General features: G+C 42.2%; 1 long non-coding RNA gene across 1 annotated transcript in view; it reads left to right on the forward strand.

Annotated features, from left to right (window-relative positions):
• The window catches only part of LOC148831723 (uncharacterized), a 75,757-nt gene that overhangs the window by 31,622 nt on the left and 28,511 nt on the right, over positions 1 to 15,624 (forward strand). The window lies entirely within an intron of this gene.

Consider the following 15,624-nt stretch of genomic DNA (forward strand, 5'->3'; position numbering starts at 1 on the left):
GATGAGAAACATCTGGAGGAGAGGAGAGGGTAAATTGTGCACTAGCACAAATATGAAGGAATGAGGATGTGTTATAGATTTAGTAAATTAGTCAAATGCAGCAAAACAGAGGGATTTGCAAACACTGGGGAAGGAGCAAAGGAAATTCAAAATTATTTAGCCAGAATTCAAGACTGGGCAGACATCTGGCAGATGACATTTCATGTTGACAATCTACAAGTCACAACTGTTCCCTCTTGGACATCCAAGACCATGAGCGGATCTCGTTCGATTTGACAGAATCCTCAAAGGCATTTGTAGAGTCGGCCCCAAAGACCTCTTCAGATTCAACAGTGAAACATGAACCACAAGACACAGATGAAAGGTTGTACAAGAATAGAACATTTTATTCTGCCGCGCTGCTGGAGCTGATAACATTGCTTCTTTCAAGAAACAGCCAAAAGCTCCTCTGATCAATTTAGCCTTTGAAAAGCCAAATGAGGCAGACAGGACAAATGATCTTAACTCCTTTGCTAACTTTATGTTCTTATGTAAATGGGAGATCATTTACACGTACTGTACCTATGTGTTATTCATCAGGACATTTTTACATCAGTTTGGGGAATCTGTGAAAAGGCCAACAAATTATTAGGATATGTTGTGTAATGCCGTCCAGAGTGTGGTGTCTTTAATGGGTGGTGCTCTTGTTGCCTCAGCAAACACAGCTGGGAGGAATCAGAACTAATGAGGCTTAGCTGCGGGAGGAGTGCGTGAATAGGCAGGCTACGGCCTAGGGAGAGATCCAGCAGGCAGGAGAGTCCTGTGTTAGCGGCAAGAGACAGCAGGTGTGGGAGATCAGAGAGATCAGGCTCTGGTATGAGGAGGCTTGGTAGTGAGAGAGCCGAGCAGAAGCAGGAACAGCAGCAGGCACTGATACAAGACCGTGTCTACGTTTGAAGAGAGAAGGCAGACTAGCAGCTGCAGCTATACCCAGTTAAAGAGGTGAATGGGAGCAACACTCCCAGAGGGGACTGGGGTGAAAAACCGTGAGATATCCCCGACAAGGGGTGAGAATGTGAGCGGCGGTCCCAGAAGCGATTGGTGAGGAGAGCTTTCTAAGAGAAGTTGTGTAGTGAGAGGAGCCTTACGAGATCTGAGAGTTAAAGAGACAGCGGCCGGCTGTGGTGTGAGGACAGGACTGTCGGTGAGGCTGCTGTGGGTGTGGGAGAGTTATTGTTTTATGCGAGTCTGGTGTGCTAGCACGAGTGTATAAAAGCAGTGGTGGCAGCTGTGAGGAGCACAGCCAAGGGCGTGAGAGGGAGAGGCCAGAGAGGTCACGTGAGTATTGTAATGACTGCAAGTGTGTTGAGTCTCGGCAAGGAGTGAGGTGCCATAAAGAGACTCGGGCTGTCGGTTAGGGGGGAGGCACTGGAGACCGGGAGAGTGTGAGACCCAGCGTGGTGGCGTCAGGAGGAGGGCGTTAGAGGCAGGAGGCAGACTGGGAGAGCCGAGGCTAGACTGGACGCAACAGGGCCAGCAGACATCGTAGTGTGGAGAAGCGGCAAGATCCATGTGTGTTGTCAGGAAGCAGGGAGCTTCAACTGTGGCGGCTAGAAGCAGAGAGAGACTCTTAGCAAGAGTGTCACCAGAGGGCGTAGCTTGTCGAGACTGAAGTCCGTGAGTGAAGGGCCTGGCAATGCGAGGGACCCCATGTGACCTTCCCAAAAAGAACCAGGCAGACGGCCCGCAGTGGGTGAAGCTCCTCGAGCTCGGGAACCCGCAAGCAAAGGGCTCGATAGCGCAAGAGGGGATCAGGGAGGGATGGGGGCGTTAGGAAGTTAGAGATTCTGGGCCTGAGAGTCTGAGAGCCGAGGTCCCAAGGTCTCTGACTATGGTGCTACACATGTCTTGTTGCCCTGGTGGGGAGGCCGTGGCCTCACTCTTGAAGGAGACTGTGTGGATGCAGGCAGCAGTATCACCCTGCGGCTCACCACTGGCAGCCTGCTGGAGCTAAGTAGGTGTGAGCCTGGTCAGTACCTGGATGGGAGACTCCTGGGAAAAACTAAGGTTGCTGCTGGAAGAGGTGTTAGTGGGCCCAGTAGGAGACGCTCACCCTCCGGACTGTGTGGGTCCTAATGACCCAGTATAGTGATGGGGACACTATACTGTAAAAAGGCGCTGTCCTTCGGATGAGACGTAAATACGAGGTCCTGACTCTCTGAGGTCATTAAAATTCCCAGGCCAAAAGAGTAGGGGTGTTACCCCAGCGTCAAATTTCCCATTGGCCTTTACCAATCATGGTCTCCTAATAATCCCCATCTCTGAACTGGCTCCATCACTCTGTTCTCCTCCCCACTGAGAGCTGGTGTGTGGGGAGCATACTGGCGCACTCTGGCTACTGTCCCATCATCCAGGTGGGGCTGCACACTGGTGGTGGAGGGGAGACCCCATTATCTGTAAATCGTGGAATGTCCAGAAAAGTGCTATATAAGTGTATGCTATTATTATTATCAATAATAATAAACAAAAGCACCAACAGGCTAAAAGGGGCATGTCTGAAATAGTGGGCACGCTGTGGCGTCACAATAGTTAAAATTGTAGAATTCAAATCAAGAGATCAATTGTGAAAGACAAACCACAGGGTACTAGTAAATTATGCAAAAGTGTATTTAAATGTTTTTTTACACGAGGGTCTGTGGGTGTGTGGAGCAAGCTATCCAGCCGTGCCGATGAAGCAGACACTGTTTTTCGTAAAGAAACAGCTGGATAAGATTGATCAATGAACTCTGATCAATGAACTGCTGTCAGTCAAACAAAATAGATGGGCTGAGTGGACTCTTTTGATTTGTAGTTTTTAGATGCTTTAAAATAAATATTTTCCCCTTGTTGTGAAACAGGATAATGACATCCTTAATCCTTTCACTGTGTCTACAGTTTATGCCTTCACATTTAATCATTCTCACTTGTAGTGTGTGCCATGAAAACAGAATGGAAATTCTGAATTTCAGTGTGAAATAAAGTATTCAGTAAACAGGATAATGCTTCATTATTTTATACAATTCAGCTATCGATAATCATTGATTTATCTTAATAAATACTAATCTGGTCTCCAGACTGTTTGCACTATTACAAGCGCACTCTGAATACTCTTAATTCCTGCTTCAGTCAGACGAGAAGTACATTCAGCCTTGGTAACACAATTAACAATTATAACATGACTGAATACTTAATCAACAGGCAGCTGTTGAAGTTGGGTTTCTCTGTAACTTCTTTAAACACTTCTTTAAACACTACCAGATTCAATTAATGGGAAATCCTTTTCCATTCTGTATATCAAAATGCTGGTAGGCTCAATGAGGTCTTTATCCATTTTATTCAGAATAAGGTTTCTGCTGACAGATCCCAATTCATACAGTATATGAAACTGTAAATGTTCAGTGTTATGTAGGTATTGGTAGTGTATTTAAATTTACAATATTAATGGAAGGTACAAGTGTTTGCATACTGTATATTCTATAAATGTTTTGCAGAAATTTTAAGTGAAACAATGTATCAATTATTGTACATGTTGTGAGAATGGGGGAATGAGCTGCTGCTCTCAGTTATCTGTCCAGTTGAAGGAAGACAGTTGGTCAGGTGACTGCTTAAGACGAGAGAGGCTAACAGAGGCTTCATGTATCAGTCAGTGGATGTCTGCCATCTGAAGGGCAGAAGGCCGAGGGCAAAGGGCAAAGGGCAAAGGGCAGAGGGCAAAGGGCAGAAGCACTCTGTGCACCATTCACAGGAAGGAGATGGAATGACTGTGGACCCAATGGATCTGTGAGTTTTGGGGAATATTGAAGTGAGTTTTGAACTTTTAGAAATTTTGTGTAGGGCTTCAGTGGAGAGAGACAGTTTTGAGAATCGCTTGTTTAAGGCTAGTAAGCTTTTAATTTGCTTGGCTGTAATAGAGAGGGACTTCAAGTTTACTTAGTCAAAAAAGGAGCTGACATTTTTCTTTTGGTGTTTGTTTGGTTTGAAGGTTTTTTATTATTCACTGCAGTATAAATACATAGATTGCACTGGTGATTTTGAATCTTGCACCTGTATTTGATGTGTCTGTTGGCCTGGGCCTGCCTATTTTAAAGATCCCATTATGACAGTCCCAGGGGATAGTTGTACACTATATGCAGGAAATGAGTAATGAAATTTTACTTATTGAAGAAGAAATAATCTGGTGCTCTATTGAAAAATAGAACAATAATTTACTGTAATTGATTGTCAAAGGACTTAACGTACTGTGGACTTTCCAAATCTTGTACAAAAACGTAGATGTTGTGACCCATCCAGGGGTGGGGTATTGCTGTAATAGATTTTTTAATAGGTGTCTCCCAGGAAAACAGACAGGAATGCTGCCATAGGTTACAAAACTGATGCACTTTATTTAGTGTAAGGGAACACAAAATCTCCATTGCCAGGGTCTAGTCTGTCTAGGTCTTTTCCACTTACGCCTGCCACTTGGGACCCCCAAGACTGAGGCCATGTTTCTCTCCCAGAAAAGAGTAGATTGCTCTCTCCAAGCGAGGGGGTAACAGCTGCCCTTAGTGGATGTGTTTCGGTATCTTTGGATCTTGAAGAGGGGAGCGTGAGCTCGACAAGCAGATCGGGGCAGCGTCAGCTGTTCTGAGGGCACTGTACCCGTCTGTGGGGGTGAAGCGGGAGCTGAGTTGGAAGACAAAGCTCTCGGTTGACCAGTCGATCTACGTCCCTGTCCTCACCTATGGTCAGGAGCTGGGGGTAATGTATGGTCAGGAGCTGGGGGTAATGTATGGTCACGAGCTGGGGGTAATGTATGGTCCCGAGCTGGGGGTAATGTATGGTCAGGAGCTGGGGGTAATGTATGGTCATGAGCTGGGGGTAATGTATGGTCGTGAGCTGGGGGTAATGTATGGTCACGAGCTGGGGGTAATGTATGGTCGTGAGCTGGGGGTAATGTATGGTCAGGAGCTGGGGGTAATGTACTGTATGGTCACGAGCTGGGGGTAATGTATGGTCAGGAGCTGGGGGTAATGTACTGTATGGTCAGGAGCTGGGGGTAATGTATGGTCGTGAGCTGGGGGTAATGTATGGTCAGGAGCTGGGGGTAATGTACTGTATGGTCAGGAGCTGGGGGTAATGTATGGTCAGGAGCTGGGGGTAATGTATGGTCATGAGCTGGGGGTAATGTACTGTATGGTCACGAGCTGGGGGTAATGTATGGTCGTGAGCTGGGGGTAATGTATGGTCGCGAGCTGGGGGTAATGTATGGTCACGAGCTGGGGGTAATGTATGGTCAGGAGCTGGGGGTAATGTATGGTCGTGAGCTGGGGGTAATGTATGGTCAGGAGCTGGGGGTAATGTGTGGTCATGAGCTGTAGGAGCTCGGCACTCCGGGAGAGCCTCAGAGCAGAGCCGCTGCTCCTCCGGAGCGAGAGGAGCCGATTGAGGTGGTTTGGGCGTCTCGTTAGGATGCCCCCCCCCCCCCCCCGGGCTTCCGCTGGAGCTGTTCCGGGCACTTCCCACTGGGCGGAGACCCCGTGGCAGACCCTGGACACGCTGGAGGGATTGTATCTCTCGGCTGGCTTGGGAGCGCCTGGAATCTGGTGCTGGGGACAGGGAGGTCTGGGCTGATCTACTCGGCCTGCAGAAACCGCGACCCTCACCAGGGAAAGAGGAGTGAAGATGGGTGGGTGGATGGGAACACAAAATATGTGATGGTGTGACATTCCATCCAGGGTGTCCATTGCTTGCAGGATTAGACTCTTGCTGCCCCTGTACTGGATAAAATAGTTAAGAATGGATGTATGGAAATGCAAAATAACCACAACAGACAAAGGCCTAGCTCTTCTTCGAGCTTCTTAACTCCCTCAACCCTCTCTGTTATGACCAGGCAAGTGAACGGTTTAATACCTTGCAAATACAAACACTGTCAAAACTCAGAAACTCACGTTACATACTGTAGCCTTTGTCTCAATAGCTCACTCTTCCAAAGCTGAGTTCTCTTCCTTTTCTCTCTCTTTGTCTCTCCTCCTCCTTAAAGCTCTTGTCTTTTAGTTACTGATCAGGTGACTGAGATTGATGAGAAACTCCCCGTAGCCTTCTGCGAAATGTACAGTAGCTGAGTCCCAAGCTGCCATCATGCCTCAATTAGCCATCACCTCACAGAACAGTATTCTGCTGTTATTCTACCAGAGGTTTAACAGGTGTTATGATCATGCTGTTCATTAGACGAACAGATATGAAATAGGATGGAATATCTATTTTTTTCTATGTAAACAGCATTTACATGGAAGTGCTGTATTTGAAGTTGAAAGGTCACTATATTTTCTTTATGAATGTGAAACTGTCCTAGCTTGAGCTATAGATTTTAATATAAATCATAGCCCTATTATTGTAATGATTTTGCAGGTGATAGTTAATATTTTCATCTTTGTTTCTGCCAGGTGCGGTAGAATTAGATTTACTATAATGTGCAGTCAATCGTCTGTGCTCTTAAACTGACTTTAAGGACTCCTTATTCCATTAAAAGAAATCAAATCCCTTAATAACAAATGTGCCACTGTACGTATGTACTGTGAAAGGTTGCAACAGGAATTTTAACCTTGCTATGGAAGTCACAAAATTTCCCATACTGGTTCTGTTTGTTGCATTTTGGCAGATATCATCCTAATGAAATCACAATGAATATACAACAGAAGTGGAAAGTCACGGTTTATTTTGTTAAATTGAAGAAGACACAATGTCACAGCCGGCTTCTCACACAAGTCACACAAGTGTGCAATGCACCTGTAACATAGACCTTCGTGGAATGGAGCGTGCTTTAACAAACCTGAATGTGTAGCAAAACAATCATACTGTATATGTTTTCATTAACATGAAGCAGGTCAGAGGCTTCAGGAAGGAGCTCTAGATCCATTCATCAAGGCTTTCATTTAAACAATGACTCCTCCAGATTGCTCCCCATTTAACCCTACATTGGCCTGAGTGTTTTTGTATAGAATAAATAAGAAGTGCTCATATGTTATCAACCACTATTCACATCTGGCTCGTTGTGAGATAAACTCTGGCCAGTGCCCACATCGATCCTGCAGTCTCATATCATGTCTCCTCCTCCGCTTTGAGCTTCCACTTTTTTTTACTGGCGGAAATAATTTTCAAGCCCTGACAGGCCATAAGACGTTAAACCCTAAACTCTGCCCTTTACTAGCCTGATAATACCTTCAGTGTACACCCTCTGTAACTGGACCTACAAGTTAACAAGACAAACACAGCACCACCGAGCAGGAGCGTTCAAACAACAAAAACACTTAACAAACATGTCATCTTCCCCTTGTGCAGAAAAAAGGTTTTGGAGTTCAGTTTGTGTCATTGTTCCTAATACACCCATTCAAGATGGAAAAGAGCAAATGCAGGACCATGGATAGCGAAGCACTGCCTACAGCCTCACTAAAATCTCTCTTAGGCTAGATAGAATTGCTCTTTTGACTTGATTGTATGTAAACAACAGAGATTAATGTTTATTGTCTGTATGCATAGGTCTGACATGCGTTTAACACATACATTTGACATATATCAACCTTCTGACAAAAACCAGACAAGTAGACTACCTTGTGCTGGATTAAAAATAAGATGCCAATTAAAGACAATGTGCTGGTTTGAGCAGGAAAGTGTCTGCAACTGGCAAAGCTTGGTAAAAAGCTCAGTACACAGTCGAGGGTGTGTTTGGAATCGCTCCAAACAAGGAGTAGGATTCCTAATTCTTAAATCCATTTCATAGATGCAAATGGAACCCTCTCCTTGAAATTGTCTTACTGCCCTTCCTACAGTACGTACCTTTCTAACATACTACCCTTTCTTGCATATTTCTTATTCATACGTCTTGCGTATAAGTACTGGAGACTGTGTTACACCACGAGCTGACGCCTAACCGAGAAACATACTTGCAACAGGACAAGGCTGTTTCAAGAGCGAGCACTCAGAATTTAAATTTGCCCTTTCAGATTAGGCTCAGTGTTGATTACCATCTTTTGCGATCATATCTGTAGAAGCCTTATCTGTGTGACAGGCCAGCTCTGTCTCTCTTGACAGCTTCCCAGCTGGCTCTGCACCATGAGAAATATGCACTTTGGGGGCATTTGAGGGAATCCTGTGCATTAAGAAGGTTGTTTCTGGGTTTTTAGGGTATAAACAGAACATCAGGCCTCCCTTTCTGCTAAGAACGAAAAGCTTTCCCGTCGACGACAGAGCAAGTGCCAGTATAAGAAATGCGATTTTTTATTTTGAAATTTTAGCGATGCACAGTATTAGAATATAAATGTATTACTGCAGTTATCGAGGAGAAGCATAATTTGAAATACGAATTAGAATATGAATAGAGTGATCCAGCCACTGTGAAGGATGTCTAAAATAGTGTAAATCCAGATCTGGACCTATTTTTATTTTGCTGCAATTTGATTGAGGGTTTGCTGGAGCCATGACTGTTTGGAACATGAAAGGGGGGTAATTAGGCGCACCATTGGAAACTGTTAAAGAACTGACAAGAGGACTTGAGGGAAGGGAGTTGGAGAAGTAGAGAAAAGCAACTGAACAGAGAAAACGGCAGTCAGTTCCTTGTCAGTTTTCTATTATGTACCAGGAGGATGTTGGGCGTTCTGTCAGTGGAAGGCTTTGCCTAGAATACAAAGTGAGAAGTTGTGAATTTGTCAAGAAAATATAATATTCAGTCATATAGAATGGGTGAGGGGGCTCCCTCACCTGCTTGCATGCTTACTATATATACTTATATAGGATATATACTGTATAGTAGTTCAAGTAGGCAGCTGCATCTGCATGCGTAGGCTGCAAAGGAACAGGTAAAGGTTTATTCCACGCTGAAAAGAGAAGAAAAGAAACACAACGTTTCGAGCCTTCTTCAGGTGTACCTTTAGGAATGATATTATAACGACAACATCTGTAAAGGAATAGGAGGTGGTTAGAAAGCCTGGTCTTGGAACAGATCCCTGTGAAGAGATGGAAAGCTGGTTTAGAGAGAGAAGAGGGCAGGAAGACCAGGGAGGAAGAGAAGGAACAACGAAGAGATCTAGATGTTTATTCCAAACTGAAAAGAGAAGAAAAGAACGCAACATTTCAGCTGTGGAACCTTCTTCGGGTGTCACCATGTTTCAGCATGGAATAAACCTTTACTTTTTCCTTTGTAACGTATATACTGTACAGTATATATACTTACATATACAGTGCATATAGTAGTATCACAAAGAAATAAATAAAGCGAGAAATAATAGTACGCTTTGTTTTAATCTGCCTCACCCGGGCGAGCTGGGGGACCCAGCGTGTTGTGGGACAAGCCGGGCAGATGGCCATGGTCAGGCCTTTGGCAGTGGTGACTTTATGGGACGACAGGGGGGGGTGCAGTCTGCGTGGCACCTGCGTGCTGTACTGTTTGTAAGCGCTTGTAGGTGAACAGCCGAGGTATTGATAACCCGTGCACTTCAGAGAAGCAGAGGCTCACAATAGTGCGTTCTAGGGAGGGAATTCGTTTTCCTGACTTGCCACACAAACCACTCCGTGCCACTTCACTTCCCTGTCCCCTTGCAGTACATCATCGTCTAACAGATCAGCTGCTGCAGCCCAGAGAGCGCAAATGAGAAAATGAGAAAACAGGGCTGTTTGATTCAGTCTCCCTACTGACCACAAGCACAGGGAGGCCAGGCAGAGAAATATCGAGCAGGGTGATCTATTCTTCAGTTTTACAACTTTGTCAAACTGTCTGCTAGGTCTGCTGGATGAGAGACGATGGTGTTGTGACAGCTGTGTCAGAGCAGGAATATTAATACTCTGCTTTTTGGTGACAGGAGTAGAGCAGCGCCTAGAGCAGTGGTGCTCTAGGACGACAGTCCCGGAGGGGTTTGGTGTACACAGGTTTTCCTTGCACCTCTGCATTTAAAGGGGGGGACTGCAGTTCCAACTTCTCAGATTGGTTATCAAAGCTCAGTAACAAAATAAATTCATTGACGTTTTAGAAAATCGTGAACTTTGTGAAAGGACTGTAAGTCGCCATGCTGTCACAAACTTGTATTTGAGTTCACATGAATTGCAAAGTGATACTGCCCTTCCTGCTCACTAGTCACAGAAATGACTAATGTAGTAGTGTTTGTTGCCAAAACCATCCTGAAGGTGAGAGCAGTATTTCTATGGAATTCAAGGAGATGTATTCACAAGCCTACTCATTTACGAGGCAATAAGGCTGCATGACGTCACCAAGTTTACTATCTTGTTCTCAGTCGCATACCTGGAAATGTCGTCTATTTTGTGATGTTTTACAAGTTACTGTGCATATTTTACTTTTATTGTGGTTTGAAATGCACTCATGAAAGCTGATTCTTTCTTACCTTGAAATATAAAAATAGTGTTGCATTTCCCCTTTATCAGCCCAATTCAGTTCATCATTAACTTACCTGGACCGATTTAGCACCTTCCAAAGGTCTTCAGCTGTTAATGACTTGAAAGACCTAGAAAACCTGTTGAATTCCAGCCCACAAAACCTGGAGCTGAGCTCCTATGACTTAGGGGAAACATCAAAGAATGACATTAATTCAGACTTTAATTTGATTTGTTGTTTTGTTTGCTTTTTGTTTCTATCAGTCAGGACTGACAACACAATTAAAAAAAGGGATTAATTTATTTTTCTAGCACTGGAGAGGACTAACAGAGTGTTGTTTGTATTTTATCATGAAAACCAGTACAGTACAATATTAAGTCAATGTTAATACAAACCCCAGAGAGTAAATCAAAGCCCATTTCAGTTTAATTTAATGCAGTCACATAGGAATGTAAATCGCATATAGTCTTTTTCTTTTTATTAGCCAAGCATTTATTTGATTCGGCCAGGTTTTGCATTTAATAAACAATGTAGTTTAGAGACCACCCTAAAGGTTATTTAGAGAAGTTATATACCATAGATAACATACAGAGGGAGAGAAAAGGGGCCTGGTTTGTGAATCCTGATATGTTGTATTGATACAATTATGAAAACATCCACAAAAACAGTCCTACATCAGGGCAGAGTTACATCATTTACTGTCGTACTGTACTGTAGTACTGTAGGTTTCCTGACACTTCTTCCCGGGTTTCTTTTAGGCACTTTGATTCTGTCATGTTAATGTTGTCGAGAATGAAAGCCCTTTACCGTGTAATTGTCAACCTTCATCTGTCAAAGCTTTTGTGTTCTTTGTCAATAAGGAGTTACAATAAAAAGCTGAATCTTCAATAAAATGACAAATATGCATAGAAAACTAAACATTACATCATCCCATTCAAGAAAAAAAAGGTCCTGAATGGAAGACACTTTTTTTAACTGATTGTGGTGTTTTGTTTACTATTTACCAGTTTACCATTTAGTAGTTTTTTCTTGTATTAAATAATCATTAATACGGAATGAGGCAGGTGTTTAAAGAATTGAGACAGTTGCACTTTAGTGAAAAAAGCCTCTTCTAAACCCAGTAGTTTCTAATAACAGCAATGCGGTTCCCAAAGAAGACATGACATAAAATGTTACAGTATGTCAAGAATATTTTAAAATTTTAGAATGTAGTGACAAAACATTTTAATTGGCCTACAAAGAAAAATGTGAAAATGTGAAAGACTAAACCATTAGAGTCTCATGTGTGCATTTGTCTTAGAGATGTATAATAGTCTGCTTTTTCATCCATCGTATTGCAAATATTGAGACGGTTGGATAATTTTTTCTGGTTCCCCTTAAAAGAAGCAGGAGTCCATCTCAGAAGTTAAAAGAAGCTTTTAAAAGGAGCTGATCGGTGTATTTTTCTCAACGTGAGTAAGTTAGAACAGTCCTTCAATAGTTTTCTGTGATCTCTCACGCTTCCCTGTGCTGATCAGATTTGCCGCATTCCAAATTCACATACATCTTCCTCTTCCCTCTCTGCCAAAAAATAACTTCTTTTAATACAACTGGTTACTTAGTTTCACAGCACTCGTTCCTATATAACACAGTATAGACTTACATAGCAGCCCTTGTGTCCAGCATTCTCCTAGTTCAGCTCAGACCAGTTCTGTACAGGTATGTCCATCTTATAAAATACTGCAGCATCAGCAGAAGAAGAATGTAACAGTTCACAGAGACCGTCTCAACAAGACATTTGAGTTGGGAGCTACTTTAGCCTGCAATACGCAAAGGGAAAAGTTTATATATTGAAACATCTCTGTTGTAACCACGACTGATGTTGAGGTAGAAGGAGCAGATTACAATTGTGGGACAAACATAATGAGATTCATTTTCTGAAGCTGTCTTGCAATTTACTGTAAAATGTAGCTTATCTTTCACATTAATTTAATAAATGAATGTGACAACTGCAGTTCTAAGCACTTATTATTAGCTCAGTTTATAGTTTATTTTGGATGTTCTTGACTCTTTGTTTTTATCTCATGTTGTTTAATGTGCTGTAGTTTTCTTGTGGGAGGGTTTTGTGTAAGTGTGTATCTTACGTTTTAGGATTCTGTATAGTTTATGCCCTTTCCTTTCCGGTAGATTAAAGTTACAGTACCAGAGGGTACACTGCAAACGTACTTTGGCCAAATGATGGACTCAGCACACAAAGATAAAAAATATCAGTCTATATAAAAAGGCTACAGAAATGCATCTTTGTGATGCCAGTTAAATCATCCCACTGTATTTGGGGCACTGGAAACAACAACAGGGCAGACACAGCTGTGCCTTTGGGGACGGCAGTCACTCTCAGAATAGATGGTTGAGTGAGGATGAAAAAGCTGGGGCTCAGAATGACAACACATTAGCAGCAGTTTTGAGTGGCAATACTAAACAGGCACGATTTATTTAGCTGACACTGACGTTTTCTGCGTCCTCGAAAACAGGATTAGTTCTGAGCAACCAATGTTTCATCCAGCTGAGAAGGTGCACATTACAATGCTATTAATCATATCAGTCGACCTTAGAGCAGATTTAGCAACTTGATACGGTAGAGAAAAACTTAGAATTAGACCATGTGGGGTCGTGAAGGTTTCAACTGAGCGGCACAGAAGGGAGAGTTCTTAACTGTGTAATCACAGAGCAATTCCTTTGCCTGTGGCAGGGATCTTAAAACCTGCATTACTACATTGTCAGCACACTAGATGTGCTGGACACATTTATTTTGATGTTCCATGCATTTGAATGCACTGTAACGCTTGCACGGTTATAATAAATAATGTGCTTTGTGGGGATACAGGTTTATACAGTATGTGCTTTCTGTACAATCAAGCATGACCGGTATTGTCACACATGACATTGGAGCTGTGACAAATCCTCAGCCATTCGATTAAAACTACATTACAGCATTTAGTGCTCATGCTCTATGCATGATGTCTTTGGTCTCAGGGTGGACTGATGTGTGTGCTTCTCCATACTTTCACATTACAATCCAGCTGTGTTGTCTTCCTATTTGTAGTGGCACTGCCCCCATTTGAAATAGATGATTAACAACAAGCAGGCTGGTCCCAGTTCACAGAAATGCACTGTTATTTGATTATGAGCCTCACATGAACTTTAATATTTGCAGCCAATTAAATTGTTATTATTCTCAATAACTGTATGGGGAACCTATTAACTGAAATGTAGTATACAGTATGAGCCAGTTCTCTTTTTTGTGTTAAAAAGCACATTTTATGTTATGTTGTTAAAATGTGCTGAGTTTGTCGTCATTCATTTGTTTTTCATGAATCCCATTTTTTTAAATTAGGAAACATACAAACATGTTACATGTACATGCACTTCTTAGCCATCTGCCATGAAAACTACTGTTCAGCCTTTGTGAAGTGGATGGGGAATGAACCCAGCTTGAGCTCAAAGGCTTTCTGACCTTTATTAATCTATTTTTTAAAGGTCAATATAAGCTTTCAGTCTCCCCTGGTCCCAGACACTGCTGGATCCAGTCAAGGTAGGATAAACACAAGCCATGTTTTACACTTACAGTAACTGCAGAAATCTGCTGTTTAATAGGTGTATATAGTAAAACATTTGGCAGCATGTTTTACTGATGGCTTTTGGTACTGTCTTATTTAAATATTTTTCAGGATTAAAGCATGTGTTTTTAATTTATAAGTATTTATATTATTTTGGGGTTTTACACAAATGAAAGATAAAGGTGAATTTTCAGTTAGAATTATAGGTACAGTACAGAGACGTACTGTAGTAACTATGACGACATCACAATTCGACTTTAAAAACTAAATTAAAAAGGCAATAATGCTGAAATATTTGTAGTAGTAGATTCCATTTTCTCCTCAGGAGCCTTTGCTAAGGAATTTGTGAAGAGGGTCTTTCTGTGATGTAGCGATGCGTTTGAAGGTCAAATCATTTTCATGAATCTGATCATATTCAAATATTCAAATATTATGCTGGTTAATACAGTGGAGACTCTTGTTTTTTGCTTTCACTTTGCCAGCCAAGATACAGCTTATTACTTCCTTCCTGCTAAAGATTTTATTTCCTGGTACCTTTACATGTAATTTGAAACATGCAAACATAATGACAGTAATCTTTCAAATAAATAGCATATACTAAGTAATGGCAGGCAATGCACATTACTTCTAATGTCAGCTATAAATTTATTTTTAATCACTTGTAATTAACATGCATTATTTTTTAGACAGTAATTGTTTTATTACATTGAAAAATATGACTTAAAAGATTTAATTTACAGTACTTATCTGATGACAATATGATATTATTCAAATTATTGTTGCAGAGAATGTCACTTTTCATATCAAAGGACTTGCTAATTCATATTTCTAAATTTATAGCAAATATTGATTAAGTTACCCTGACAGAGGGAGGGGACGTGAGCTTTTGTGCTTTCAATTACCTTTGAATTGTCATATTTCAGTCTTGAAAAATGAAACAAAACAACAGAACACAGTTTTTTTTTATCGATTCACTGTACTCATATTGTTGATGTAAAAGCAGTATCATATTTTTTACTGCACAGCAGGAAAAAAAGAAGTCTTTATTTTCCTCTCTTCATTTAATACAAAACACCTACCGTATCTGTCATTTAATGCTCCATGTTGGATTCTGACTTCCCACTCCAACACTGACAGAATAATAATAACCACTTACACTTACATAGTGCTTTTCTGGACACTCCACACCAAGCACTGTGCATGTAATGGGGATCCCCTTTACCACCACCAGCGTGCAGCCCCACCTGCATGATGCAACAGCAGCCAGACTGCGCCAGTACTCTCCCCACACACCAGCTCTCAGTGGGGAGGAGAACAGAGTGATGGAGCCAGTTCAGAGATGAGGATTATTAGGAGGCCATGATGGGTAAAGGCCAGGGGGAAATTTTGGTTACACCCCTACTCTTTTAGATGCTCTGGGATTTTTAATGACCACAGAGAGTCAGAACCTCAGTTTTACATTGCATCCGAAAGACAGCACCTTTTTACATTATAGTGTCCCCGTCACTATACTGGGGCATTAGGACCCACACAGACCACAGGATGAGCGTCCCCTACTGGCCCCACTAACACCTCTTCCAGCAGCAACCTTAGTTTTTCCCAGGAGGTCTCCCATCCAGGTACTGACCAGGCTCACACCTGCTGAGCTTCAGT

The sequence above is a fragment of the Atractosteus spatula genome, chromosome 6, assembly GCF_055471065.1.
Source record: "Atractosteus spatula isolate fAtrSpa1 chromosome 6, fAtrSpa1.hap1, whole genome shotgun sequence".
Classification (NCBI taxonomy): domain Eukaryota; kingdom Metazoa; phylum Chordata; class Actinopteri; order Semionotiformes; family Lepisosteidae; genus Atractosteus; species Atractosteus spatula.